The sequence below is a fragment of the Ostrea edulis genome, chromosome 7, assembly GCF_947568905.1.
Source record: "Ostrea edulis chromosome 7, xbOstEdul1.1, whole genome shotgun sequence".
Taxonomy (NCBI): domain Eukaryota; kingdom Metazoa; phylum Mollusca; class Bivalvia; order Ostreida; family Ostreidae; genus Ostrea; species Ostrea edulis.
In genome coordinates, this window is record NC_079170.1 from 45,796,729 (window position 1) to 45,811,346 (window position 14,618).

Here is a 14,618-nt window from a genome sequence, read left to right on the forward strand (position 1 = left end):
AACCCTGCATGTTCTCAAAGTGACGGGATCAAAACACTAACTTGTGAAAGAAAATACGGTTTCAGAAAAGTTCCGTGTCATTAAAATCTGTCAACTAAACAAATAACAAATCAGGGGAAGAAGCTGACGTTACGATCTGTAATAAAATGAGCTACATGCATTATAGGCATGGAAATCGACTATAAATTAAAGAGGGAGACAGATCTTGTCTGTAATGCGAAAAGTACTATTTTGGAATCGGCAAGTTCAAATCATTTAGCAGAGCAGACTGCTCAGGGGTTGTTCGGTGAGGTTTCGTAGTTTAGTCTGAATAAACTTTCTCTTAGGGTGTGTTACTTTATGAAATTAGTGTTTATGCAATATTTTTATGTTTTTGACATTCTTGGAATTTGCAATTAACTCAAAAGTTCTACTTTATTTTCCATTTTTCGTCATATGATCATGTATTTTTGAAATAAATTCTAACAAATGCCCAGGAATTAAACATTTGAACTAACACAGATTCTTATCTCGTCAATTTTTGTTCTTAATTTTTTTGTGTGAAAATGTATTTGCCATATATCTAAAGTGTTTCTAATTTGTTAGTAATACGACTCTATCGTTATCAAAGAATCGGCACAGATTCATCTCGACGATAGTAAAAACATAACTTTTACAATTTGATAAAATTCACGATTATCAGATCCAAGTCTTATCTCGGTCTGCGCAGTGAAATATTTTCTTTTTGACGGGAATGTTCCAAACTTCACGGGAGGTTTTCTGGGGTACGCGCCCATTAAAAGCCCCCTCCTCTCCCCCCACGGTGTTGGTTTTCCCAAAAGAAAAATAATTAACTGGTATGTAGGTCAGTCTATTAGGTCAGCATTGCAACATGTAAAAACGCCCTTCTTTGTAAATAGTTTTGTATATACATGATGTAGAGATTTCAACAAGAAAATGGACTTTGCAGAAAAAAACAACTTAGACACATTGTCTCAACCTCGCTATAGTGAAGACTTTTTTCTTGCGTCATTTTGTGATTGTCATGAATCAATATACATTTGTACTTTATAATTTTATTATTTTCTTCCATATCTTATTTACACTATGCCGAATTCTTAAGATAGTATAACAGCTGATGAAAAGACTCATTGGAATGTTTTGCGCGTGCGTAATTAAGATGATTGAATTCTTTCTGATTTCTTTTTTTTTTTTTTTATTTTGGTCTTTGAGATCATGCTGACACATATACATATACTTTGTCCCTTTAGGTCGACAAGACTCATTATGTCCAAGCTTGATGCGATGGTCATTTCATCGGCTTTTCGTCGACTGCTGATACCGATGTGAAGTTCTGTCGCAGATTTCTCTTTGGCCTGGCCATAGAGCACACGCGCCGTCCAAATCTCGCGTTTTATCGCCTTGATCAATTTTCGATACATCTGTGATTAATTCTGGCAAACGCACGTGTCCGTCTCGTGCAATGATATTTTTCACAGTTTATGTGAAATCGTGTCCTTTATCAAAGGCTAAACTAACCGTATTTCTAAACATAATGAAATTCTTTACATTAAACTTAGAAATGACAGATTGAAAAACTGCAAATAAATTGACCATAAAAACAACGATTCAGTTGAGATTGGTTAGCGTTGCGTGTCAAAGGTCAATGGATATTGTATCATTAAAGACCGAATGCAAATATTCGCTACAAAATACCCAAAAATTACCATACTACTTGTTCAATTTGCATAACACGTATTTGAAAATGAAAAATGTTTTTTCTTAAATGATACGCCAAAATACTCGTTAAAACGCGCTGAACAACAACAAACAACAAAACAACATATAGCTAAAGAACTGGTTCGCCTACACAGCTCATTTTGCTGACCAGTAAATAATCGCTATTAATTTTTGAATTCATTATGAGGTGATACATGTATTTCACAGACAAAGAGATAGATTTGTACGAGGGGTGTAGATTGCAATATTCCGTTGTCGTTAAACAGTATCGCTATGACCACGCGCACATTATGAATGTTCTCTTTAGAATTATTTTACAGAAACTCTGTATACGCATATCAGCTTTACTGCATGTAATTTGAAATAATTTAAGCCCTCTATGTATTACTTTGATTTTTAAGAATAAAGATCAATTTACATACTGTTTAAATAAATCTATATATACATGTATTTATACACGCACAGCTCCGTTACACCAAATTTTGTCCTTGATTGATAACACGTTCTTACTTTCTAAATCAACAACTCTAACTCTATTTTAAAATCTTCTGCTTTTTATACAGATATTTATAAAACATAAATACTACACTGCATTTGCTATCATGATGAATTTGTAAATTTTACCACATCCAACGCAGTGAATAGTGTACAAAGATATGACAACAATCATCCTGACAATCCCGGAAGAAGACTTTCGACCATAGGCAACAAAACCAAGAGAGTTGCTCTTTCACCCTACCTCACCTTTCTGTTCCAAAGGAGGTTCATAGCAACAGTATGGACTAGAAATCTCCACAACTATTTTCTGTTCTTGGTGCATTCCTTCAAAGACAATTTCTATTTAAATTGGTCATCAAACAAGGACACTTTTTATCAAGTATCCTCGTTTCCTACACTGTGTATATCTTAGGTCAAATTCAATTTCAAAGATATGATGCTGTATGCTGTTCACTATTGGGACACTTCAGTATGCTGTGTTCTGTAAAGGTTCCATGAACAACAGGGGCTTAAAAGATGTTCAAAGAGACCTGCACTTGAAAGTACATTATATTATATTTTGTTCACTTGTACCAGTAGGACAAAGCCACAGCTTTTGTCGCAGAGCGGTGTATACAGATTCGTTAAAGGATTTATATTTACCATATCAAAGTTATTATTGTATGTTCGGTATTAAAAAAAATGAAAAAGAGTTGAGTCCTTGCCCTTCATTGTTTTGACACAATCAGAGATTTTTATCGATGAAGATATTTGTATTATAAATATTCTGCTAGGTAATCTGTTGAGTTATATGCCTGTGATCCATATCATCGGTGTTCTAATAAAAACTGCAGATTAGGGCCCCTTTTTTCTACATCATGGATTCCTTTGACACAGAACTGATGGTATAACCGACCATGCCGACAGTTATAATTCATCCCCTCACAGGAGCGTTTTTGTAATATATGCTCACTGATTACAGATCTTGTATCGTGTTTTATATCAATTTTATCTATCTTATCCAAATTTTATCTTAATGTTGATGTGGCCAAACACTCTGGCGATAACATTGAGTTCGACATCTGGATTTAACATTTAAAACGTTTCTGACACCTCCTTTTTTTCAAGTTCACTTTACAGCAATGCGACTTCTATATGCGATACTTGATTTAAATGTTTGTTCTCTGATTAAAAAAAGTAAAATAACGGCAACTTTCAGAGTCATTTTGAGATGAATTTAATTCGTAATCGCTTCTCAACATTGTGTATATTTCTTGGTTCAGTCACCAAGTGCAAAGGAGTATAGACCTGCAATGACTCAATTTTCCTCAGAAATATAAAACGTGGCGTTGATCTTCATGCAGACTGAAATTCATTTTGATAAAGGTTTTATTTTAAATCTGCAGACAAGACTATATTTTAGACATTAGTATGCAAAACATTTACATATGAACTTTTGTATCAAGAAAAACGATACCTTAAAAAGACCTTATATATGTTCTATACATGTGGAATTGAAAAAAGCTTGTATTGACCTTCTATCATACAGTTTTTCCTTCAATGTAATGCATGTAGTATAGATACCAATACATGTACATTATTGCTAGTTCACCATTTATATGCCCATATTATACATACAGGCTTTCTGCTCCTTCTTCAATCCCGTGGGGATCCGGGTTAGAATAGGTCCTCAGTACCCCTTGCTTGTCGTAAGAGGCGACTAAATGGGGCGGTCCTTCGGATGAGACCGCAAAAACCGAGGTCCCGTGTCACAGCAGGTGTGGCACGATAAAGATCCCTCCCTGCTCAATGGCTATAAGCGCCGAGCATAGGCTTAAATTTTGCAGCCCTTCACCGGCAGTGGTGACGTCTCCATATGAGTGAAAGATTCTCGAGAGGGACGTTAAACAACATTCAATCAATCAATCTGCTCCTTCTGTCAATAGACCACGTGATGAGAAAAGCGGTCCAGAACAGGAATCAGGTAAAATTTCTTGACAGAATCAGAAGACTTGGATTTTGCGAACATCCTGACACTTATATCGAATACATGCAAAGACAACAAGAGTGGCGGAGGGAGTATAGAGAGTAGTACTGAGGCTGAATAGCGGAGGAAGTATAGAGAGTAGGACTGAGGCTGAATAGTGGAGGAAGTATAGAAAGTAGGACTGAGGCTGAATAGCGGAGGGAGTATAGAGAGTAGGACTGAGGCTGAATAGCGGAGGAAGTATAGAGAGTAGGACTGAGGCTGAATAGCGGAGGAAGTATAGAAAGTAGGACTGAGGCTGAATAGCCAGAAGTACAAGACAATGAGGGTAAGTGGGAAGATGGAGTGCAGCGAACATAGGATTTAGAACAAAGTCCATCCTACTCAAGTCGCTAGTAAGGCCAATGCTCCTATATAGAAATGAAACGTGGAAGGCGACAAGGACAGAGGAAAAGAAAGTAGATTGATTCCTGTTCAAATGTTTGTGGAGGATCCTGGGGAGGGGGAGGGGGTGGCAGCAGATGGTGACAAACAGGAAAGTGGCAGACAGGGCGAACATAAAACGATGAGCTGATGAGACGGCGATGGAACTGGATAGGACACGTGCTACGAAGGAAAGGTTACAACGACTGTAAGACGACGCTGGGATGGAGACCAGAAGGGAAAAAGGCACGAGGAAGACCAAAAACAACCTGGAGAAGGACAGTGGAAGCAGAAAGAAGGAGTGCAGGATGGAGAAGCTGGAATGAGGTCAAGATGGTAGCAAGAGACAGTGGTTGGGAGAGAGAGTGTGTGTGTGTGTTTGTCGCTGCCTTAAGCGCCTCCTGGTGTAGAGAGAACGAAGTACAAAATTATTTTATATACATTGTACAGCAAGGATGCGTCAATACACGTGTAGCTGATATCTAAGGAATGAACTTTCATTTACTGTCGTTCTTTTGTTTTATACTGGTCTGCAATGGTTCATATATAGTTTATAATGTTATTGTATGATTCATGAGATTCAAGATTGGAGTAAAATATCTTGACGTATAGAAAAATGAGTAAGAATGTTACCCTTATTTGTTTCCATTATATACCACCGTGAACTGTTCTTCCTATCTTGTAGCTATTGCTAACTTTAACCCTAACCCTTGTAGCTATTGCTAACCCTAACCCTTGTAGCTATTGCTAACCCTAACCCTTGTAGCTATTGCTAACCCTAACACTTTTAGCTGTTGGTGTTTATCCATCCGTCAATTCATCCATCGAGATAGAAAGAGATACTCCTATTTACCCGGGCACTAGAAACAGAAAGCGGACATGTGTGGTTTTAGCTTCAGACAGACATACGTATTACACGTCTTTGTCAGAGCTATTTCATAGAAAGTGTGTTCCTCTCTTTACAGCCTTATCTGATAGACTCCGTATCAGCGAACATGTAAATCTATTTCATAACGTCAGCTGTTTAGAAAACGTAATCTTCGATATAGGCCATCTTCAAAAGATCTTATTTATGGTAGATATAGCTTTCTTATCATTGCATCCAATTCTTAGACAAATTGTCGTCAGTTTCTTTCGCGGTGTTGATAGCAAACAAACACACGTTTTGATCGTAATTTTGAATGTGATTTCGATCAATCTGATAAAACAGAAGAGCGTGATTCAATACTTCATCGGGTTGAGATATCCGTATGTTTATATGGTTTTGCCATTCTCCTCTTTGACGATTAATATTTGAAATCAACCCTTCCTTAACATATTCACTGGCGGATCTAGCACTGGCGCCCCCGCCCAAATATGATCCTTTTTGAAATTATGAAATATGTCCAAAGCACAAAATTATATAATCTAGCTTCGCCCCTATTCTCCCCACCAGACTTTCGCCCTATTCTACCAAGGGCTTAAAAACAGCCTCCAAGTCCTCGTTGTTTTAACATGTCTTCTTAAAAGATCATAGCCCACAATAGGATATTTGAATAATCCATAAATGTGAGTAGATTTCAAAACGACGATATTAAATTCGATATAGAATCATCTTATGAAAAGTGTTCGGTGGCGACCATGATCAATGAATTGAAGGGATGAAAGGGATCAACTCAGAATAAGTTCTTCATTACAGGCCAGCGTGTCGAGAAAGCGAAAATTGTTTGTTCCTTGTAATATAGAATTTAGGCATTCGTAAACCACTGCCAAGGATAACAATTTGTTGAATTTCCTGACCGTAGATTACAATCGTTAAAGTCACCAACCCTTATAATATTACAGTTAATAAACTTAGTGGATCTAATTGACAAACCTACTACATTTGTAGGGTCCATAATCCAGCTGGTTCTTACAATGCGTCTATACACTGGTCGTACAATATCACCTATGTATAGGTGAGTATTGAAATTACATGTATTTGTACTTTCACTTTTAGTGGATGATAAAAATTGGTATTGTACTTTCACTTTTAGTGGATGATAAAACTTGGTAGATCTACTAGTCAATGGATTATTACAATTGTTACATCTATTATGTGGCGGATTATTACAATTATTACATCTAATTGTTAGGCCATTCTATAGGAGGTATGAGAGTGATCACTGTTCGTTTATCTTCACCTTTTCATCTACCATTCAGTGATAATGATAATTATTATGTTGACCACACTGTGGATTATTACAATTATTACATCTACCAGACGGTGAATTATGATAATTGTTATGTTGACCACACGGTGGATTATTACAATTATTACATCTACCAGTCGGTGGATTATGATAATTGTTATGTTGACCACACAGTGGATTATTACAATTATTACATCTATCAGTCGGTGGATTATGATAATTGTTATGTTAACCACGTACACTGTGGATTATTACAATTATTACATCTATCAGTCGGTGGATTATTACAATTATTACATCTATCAGTCGGTGGATTATGATAATTGTGTCGACCACACACACGGTGGATTATTACAATTATTACATCTATCAGTCGGTGGATTATGATAATTGTTATGTTAACCACGTACACTGTGGATTATTACAATTATTACATCTACCAGTCGGTGGATTATGATAATTGTTATGTTGACCACACAGTGGATTATTACAATTATTACATCTATCAGTCGGTGGATTATGATAATTGTTATGTTAACCACGTACACGGTGGATTATTACAATTATTACATCTATCAGTCGGTGGATTATGATAATTGTGTCGACCACACACACGGTGGATTATTACAATTATTACATCTATCAGTCGGTGGATTATGATAATTGTTATGTTAACCACGTACACTGTGGATTATTACAATTATTACATCTACCAGTCGGTGGATTATTACAATTATTATATCTATCAGTCGGTGGATTATGATAATTGTTATGTTGACCACACGGTGGATTATTACAATTATTACATCTATCAGTCGGTGGATTATGATAATTGTTATGTTGACCACACTGTGGATTATTACAATTATTACATCTACCAGTCGTTGGATTATGATAATTGTTATGTTGACCACACAGTGGATTATTACAATTATTACATCTACCAGACGGTGGATTATGATAATTGTTATGTCGACCACACGGTGGATTATTACAATTATTACATCTATCAGTCGGTGATAATGATAATTATTATGTTGACCACACAGTGGATTATTACAATTATTACATCTACCAGACGGTGGATTATGATAATTGTTATGTCGACCACACGGTGGATTATTACATCTATCAGTCGGTGATAATGATAATTATTATGTTGACCACACAGTGGATTATTACAATTATTACATCTACCAGACGGTGGATTATGATAATTGTTATGTTGACCACACGGTGGATTATTACAATTATTATATCTATCAGTCGGTGGATTATGATAATTGTTATGTTAACCACACGGTGGATTATTACAATTATTACATCTATCAGTCGGTGGATTATTACAATTATTACATCTACCAGTCGGTGGATTATGATAATTGTTATGTCGACCACACGGTGGATTATGATAATTGTCATGTCTAATGGAATTGGTGATTACGACTGATGTCTCTGTTCCTCTCTATGTTTTTCTATTGTAGCTGCATACATAATGTTGCATGCTGTAACTCTTTTATAGAGTTTTGTACCCTGGACATATATACATATGTCGGATCATTTCACCTAGCTGTGAATGCCGCGACTGCGCGAGTCACCGATATTAGAGTTATACGCAGCGCAAATCGGTCATCTGGTTTGCTTTCTGTGTAATTAATAAAAAAATTGACCTGCTTTTTGGAAACCTAGTTGTGATCTAAGTACCGAAAAATTGATGCCCGGTATAACAGTTTTTGTCTCTTCTCTTTCACTGTGGATAAATGGGTTTCACGAAGATTGTCGGGTGTCTATATATGTAGTACACTGAGTGTAAATTAATCTTGAAGATATCCCCTGCCGCACCCAATGATAAAGAAACTGAGAAAAGCATGACAGATGTCTGACAAACTATGATTTTTTAAATTGCCGTCCGACAGAAAAAAAATGGCTAAACAAGCGTGTATATTGGTATCTATGACGCAAATTATCAATTTTCATTTCATGAAGTTTATATTCTAGCAAACACTGCACAGTTTTTTTGACGGGGTCACAACTTATTTCTGACGTGACAGCTTTGGCAATATGAAGTTTAAAATCACACTAATTTCTCTCGGGGGAAATATTCTTTTGTGAATAGAGTTAAAATGTTTTCTCAATCTATTTTTTTCTTCTTTATCCATTACAACGATTGATATGCCAAAAAATGGAGAAGAATAGAATTTTGTACCTTGTGTGACTGACAGTCTTTTATAGTGCATTGTACGGTAGAATACTGCAAGGGTCATATCGCATGCTAAATGGATCACATTCTTACTTTGTGGGTCGCCTTTTGATCGACAAATAGCTTGACTTGTTCACCTTCCGTTCTATACGTGGTAAGTCATTATGTTACTCCACTTGTACTTTGCGGGGTGGATACCACGAATCTGCACCTCAGTTTGACTGAGTCCATTCATGTACTTTCAAAACTCAATTCACATGGGTACAGATGACGGTGCTTTTTTGACAGCTTTTTCTCCCCGTGGAGATTTGGGTTAGAATAGGTCCTCAGTACCCCTTGCTTGTCGTAAGAAGTGTCTAAATGGGGTGGTCCTTCGGATGAGACCGCAAAGACCGAGGTCCCGTGTCACAGCAGGTGTGGCACAATAAAGATCCCTCCCTGCTCAAAGGCTGTAAGTCTAAATTCTGTAGCCATAGGCCTTCACCGATAATGGTGACGTCTCCATATGAGTGAGAAATTCTCGAGTGGGACGTTAAACAATATACAACCAACCAAACATATTCAAAAATATCAAGTGGTATGTGACTCTGACTAAATTTTCAATTCATGAAATCTGACAAAATAGACATCACTATTGGTCTATAATATGACGAATAAGTTTCCAAAGCACTTCGATATTCTTATAGGTATACATGCTGCATATTTTCTATAGTAACTTTCAGTACAATTTGTATTGCAATTTATAAAGAGCTGTAGATAATTTCCCACTTTTTAAAATCCATATACAATTTCATCACCAAAGATAATGAAAATTAAATCGATAAGTCAGAAAATTCTTGAGATATTTTTTTGTGAGAAGGCACACTCTACCATTTCGTATGTTTATTATTGTCAAAGATGATTTCTTCATGATAGGCACTGCTCCTAATTTCAAAGCAGCAAAACCAAATAAATAAAGTGTTTTTTAAAAACATACAGTCAATAAACTAGGTGGCATCTTTGACAGGTTACGTCGTTTAAGATTCATTCTGACACGCTCGCTTTGATGACGAAATCGATTCTGGTTTCCTTGTGACTAGACATGGGTTATCTAGGTCGGAATATACACAGACATTGTTTATTTTCCAAGATCCAGAACACTGTTAGTTTAGGGCGTTTGGTAACACATACTACGTACATTAAACAGGCGAATTTTCAAAATACATGTATGTTTTCGATTATAATCAATCATTGATTTGAAAGAAAGTAATTTACGTAACTGTTTTCAAAATAATACTGTAAGTAAAATTGCAAATATTGGAAGCTCACAAACGCCAAGTGTTATGTCTCAGTAACCCGGATGTTATAGGTGACAGAAATGAAGAACAGTGATCAATCTCATAAATCCCAAAATAAGAATACCAAATTAATAGTTGGACAAACACGGACCTCTGGAAACATCAGAGGTGGGATCAGGTGTCTAACACCAGAGGTGGGATCAGGTGTCAAACACCAGAGGTGGGATCAGGTGTCTAGGAGGAGTAAGCATTTCCTATATAAACCTATCAATATTAGCTTACGTGTAAAACTTTGAATGCTGGAAGATGTCAGTCGCTGTGGTTTCAATAATTTTCTTTGCAATCGCATTGCGTGGTTTTACTGCCAAACAGAACAGTTTGTTGATAATCAAATTATGGACAGTTATTATTTTTATCTTCCTCCTCAAATCAAATCGTTTGATTTCGTGATCTTGTTTAGCAAAGATATACCAACAAAAATTAGAGTTCAAGAAATGATTATGAAATCGCATGGCATATTTGCATGATATTAGTTACACCGCCATTAATATTGCACATGACGTCAGAGACCCAACCGCCAGGGTGGTATTTGTATGTTAATTTCTTGACATAAAATGAACTGTTGTCAAGTAAATTCATGTTTTTGACTGAAGGTGATATTGTGTTGCAGAATAAACTCCATGGTAGCTGTTTTAAAGCTGACGAGTTATTTCGTTAGCCACATGAATGGCGATATACTCCGTGTACTCGCTGATCTTGTTTTCCCTCTGACACGGAGTACTCGTATTACTATAAGGTCCTGTTCACTTAGTCTGGTCCCCTGCTAGTCTGCGATTGATTTACCAACCTACCTTCTGAACTCGTCTGAACTTTCGAGTTGTTAACTAGTCAAAACGTTGACAAGTGATTAATATTTTCGTCTAATCCCCATTCTTATCTAATTTGTCGTGTTAGGTTGTACATAAATTATGATCAGATTGTGCAATTATCGTCCTTGAATCGATAGGTAAGAGACAATCATTATATAACTCACTGTCAATTTTGGAACATCTCTGAGTTGGATCATATACCGGTGTGGAAATTGATAGTTCTACACTTGATCAAGGGCCCAGTATTTAAAGGATTTGTTCAATGAAATTCTAGACGAGTTGTTTTGTAAAAGACTCGCTTATAATCGCCGGGTTATGCATATACCTACAGCATGGCAAATGGTTAAGACAATTAGAGAACAGACGAAGTTATCACGGACATTTTAATTATAACCGCAGTGGCTAATGAAAGGACTGCACTTGTAAAGTTGAAAAAAAATAAATACTTACACATTGTGAAACTGATATTTAATCACCCCATGTATTAGGAATAACGCTACTCGGGTTCCATTTAGTGGAAGAGAAGCACTCAACATACTTTCAAATGATGTGCATGATATTGCTTGTATCCATCAAATGCATTTCATATCTTTACGAATATAAGTAATATGTATGTGCAATATGTAAAGCGGAGAAACAATCGAAATAAATCTGAATGTATATTCTTCAATCACATTGCCCTTTACACACTAAATCCAAAGATAGGAGGTATTAGCATCAAACTGGCAGCATTTTAATATGATGCGTTCATGGACTCGGTTTTACTGTTATTAAAGTAACGTTTTTTCTCATAGACTTCAATTGAATATTTCCCACTAGAACAAATAGTGATTGACATTGCTTGTCGATTTCGTCAACCGCGGGGAACTGATGGTATCTTGCAAAAAGGTTCACAGTTAGAATGAAAGCTCTGTTGAACACGACCAAACTCGGGAGGAAAATCAAGATCCAATCTTTAAAGGTTTGTGACAAAGACAGAAAGTGTTAAATTAAGCTGAAATCAACTGATAATTCAAGTTTTTTGATGGTGAAAATTTTAATGTGTTCCGAAAAGCTGTATAAATGAAAGACAATGGATGATATTTCTATGATATTTCATTCAGAAAGTCAACTAGATAAGCTGAAATTGTAAAACAGAATTTGATATTGTTTATTACGCAAGACGCCAAAATGTCTGAATGAAGAATCTTTTTTCTACAAAAAAATTGAGCGATTTGTGGCCGATTTTTTAAGATATAAATTTTCAAATTTACAACACTTTAACTATCTTCAAACGATAAGACTGTTAGAGACAAACAATGTCTAATCATAACGTTAGAAATACGAGAAATCTCAAATGTCTTTGTTTGCTTTCATGCCTATTCGGTGTATACAAGATGATACATACTCTCCTCAAATCCCCACGCACCTTGTCAAAAACTGCATACTTACACAACTCTGTATTAATTCAAAAATGTCAGTTATATCCCCCATGTGATAGATAATTCAGAGAATTTCTTTTTTTCTAATTTTACACGCTCTGCTATCTTCACGTCTATTTCTGACGCCTGTCGCTGGTGAAAATTATTTACGTTTCCCTATGACTGATGAAAAAGACCATTGGCAAATAGGTAAATAAGATAGACTGATAAAGTATCGGATCACATCGTCGTTTTGTTTTTATTTCTGAAGACTTTTTGTGGCGGTTCTGTTCTGTCTCCATCATCATGGTTTTGGGTGTAAACGCCCCGACATAGGAGATTCAAAAGAGCACTGTGCTCCTTATGATGCAATATGTTGAGGAGCAATATACATTGTGGATGATAGCATCTTAGATACCAAGGGTTGATAACGATTCCAGCGAAACTCGGTTTAGTGGGATTTTATTTACTTCTCGGCATCATAAATATGAGTTTCGATGACCTATCAATAATTTGTAGCAGTTTCGTTATCTTTTTTGTTAGATAATGGGTATTAGTTTTCGAAAGTGATTTTAAATTTTTGTTGCTTTTTTATGTTAAATTTTCAAGCAATATATTATCTCTTGCATGTATCTAGCTGTGACAAATAAACACAAGAGCTTCATAGTACATGCTCCAACACATGACACGCATTCACGTATTGAATTGAAAAATTGGAATAGCGATATATGCAGTATGCAAGCGATGGACCTTTCAAAGTCATTAATAGACATTGTGCACAATCGTTGATATATCTTAAATATCCCCAATCAGTATTAGCCTTTATCCACTTTTAGTGATGGACTTTATCCAACGTCGATAATGGGTTTGGTCTGCAGTCAACGATGAACCTTGTTTACACTTAGTGCTGGACCTTATCTTCAGTCAGCGATGGACTTTATCTTCAGTCAGCGATGGACTTTATCTTCAGTCAGTGATGGACCCTATTCACACCTAGTTAATTCAAAGATGGACTTAGATGATTAGCCGCAATTTGTAATGGGTTTTATCCAGAGTCAGCAAAGGACTTTATTTACAGATAGTGACGGATTCTGAAAATCCACACTTAGTAATGGACTTCATCCACATTAAGTGATGGATTTCGATAATCCACAGTCTTTGATTGACCTTATCAACACTCAGTGAACCCATTCACAATTATCATAAAGTGACTTATTTTCGCCCTGGTCTAGTTTTCGCGGTACGTATATAACCATGATTCAAATGTCCATGATCAGATGAAAGTGAACTACCTTAAAAAACAACTCCTCCACCACGAGTTTTTATTCCTCTGTTGTAAATGATTCAAATGACTAGAGAAGTGATCACTACACACGGAGATATTTGTTAAAGAAGCGAACACTTCTCTACATCGTCCAAAGCATCAATCAACCATTGATTACTACCTGCTTACAATTAAGTGTGCAATATAGATAATTGCTGTAAAGTACAGTTTTGAATGCGGTTTATTCACGAATTCAAGCTCCGAGCATAATTAACACAGTGTCCTGGCAGATTCTATTTTTCATTTAAAAGTTCGACACTAAATCTGCATCTAACTGTGCTTTCATGGCTTGTTTCATTTACTAAATATAGTTGATCACTTGATCATCATCAGCGCGATGTCAAATTATTCACCTGACTCCAAACCTGCGAAACCTTTAACTGTTTAAGGTTTGACATAACGGAAATAGCTGTCAGATTAGATCCCTGCGCTTCTAGTCTCGGGTGTGAACGAAATTTGATTTCAAAACACTCACATATGGTCAATTAATATCGTGTTCGATTGACAAGTCTGTGTTCCTCCATTTTTTCTCTTTTCATATTTTTTTCTTATAAAGAAGGAGCTGATCTTCCATCAGATCTGTACAACAGATAAGCATCATTAATTATCATGGCGCTTCCTTCGTACTGACAAGGCAATGAGTTTCTATAGCACTTAGTTCGCAGTTTTCTGGATTGACGGACAGTTTGGGACAGTTCTGAAGCAGATCTCGGCTGATAAGACGTCTTTCCAATTCCCTTCCATAAGCCGAACGTGGACCAAATTTCTTTT

The 14,618-nt window shown here is 36.2% G+C and overlaps 1 long non-coding RNA gene across 1 annotated transcript; it reads left to right on the forward strand.

Moving 5' to 3' along the window:
- Window positions 1–11,859: 11,859 nt before the first annotated feature.
- Window positions 11,860–14,392, forward strand: LOC130048190 (uncharacterized). Its single transcript, XR_008797029.1, has 2 exons — window positions 11,860–12,084; window positions 13,360–14,392. It is a non-coding gene; the product is annotated as an uncharacterized LOC130048190 (long non-coding RNA).
- Window positions 14,393–14,618: the final 226 nt, after the last annotated feature.